General features: G+C 34.9%; 1 protein-coding gene across 1 annotated transcript in view; it reads right to left on the reverse strand.

Annotated features, from left to right (window-relative positions):
• Positions 1-6: 6 nt before the first annotated feature.
• LOC118329007 (transmembrane protein 26-like) overlaps positions 7-553 on the reverse strand; it is a gene marked incomplete in the record, with an annotated part of 7178 nt that continues 6631 nt past the window's right edge. The window contains 1 exon segment of the mRNA XM_035662938.1: positions 7-553.

A 553-nucleotide genomic window follows, 5' to 3' on the forward strand; every position in this document is an offset into this window, starting at 1 on the left:
CACACACACACACACAAATATGTTGTTATATGTCTGTTTATTTTTAAAGCTTTTGCCCAAATTAATTTCTAGCATGTAACAGAGTCACAACAACCAGTCAATGCTTATCAACAGTAACAGCAAAGACAGAATCACTTTGAGATAAGAAACACAATGATTTTTGACCTTAAAGAGGTGTTATCCAAGAGGTTATCAATCAGAGTTTCTTTGCCATTCAAATGTCACAAATAATCAGATTCATGGTCTTTCTTATCCAGTTTTGGTATAGTGGTTCTCATCAAACTGCCTACTCCCATAGGGTAGGATATTTTTACGTTCAGTTTGAACTTCCTGTCTGTGTTAAGACAGAAAAATCACTCTCCCTCAGTCTCAGCTTCTGTCAACACTTCAACGCCTTTGTGTCATCTACTATATCACTCTGTCTTCCTCTCTTCTTTTTTATTTATATCAGGTTTGTTGTTGATGTTTCTTTGGTTTTTGTTTCTTATTCACCTGTAATTCCACAAAAGTCATATGTAAAGATATATAAGTGCATGCAAAGATGTTGATGGTG

This window comes from Morone saxatilis, unplaced genomic scaffold, assembly GCF_004916995.1.
Source record: "Morone saxatilis isolate NCDOM2014 unplaced genomic scaffold, NCSU_SB_2.0 Contig19, whole genome shotgun sequence".
Taxonomy (NCBI): domain Eukaryota; kingdom Metazoa; phylum Chordata; class Actinopteri; family Moronidae; genus Morone; species Morone saxatilis.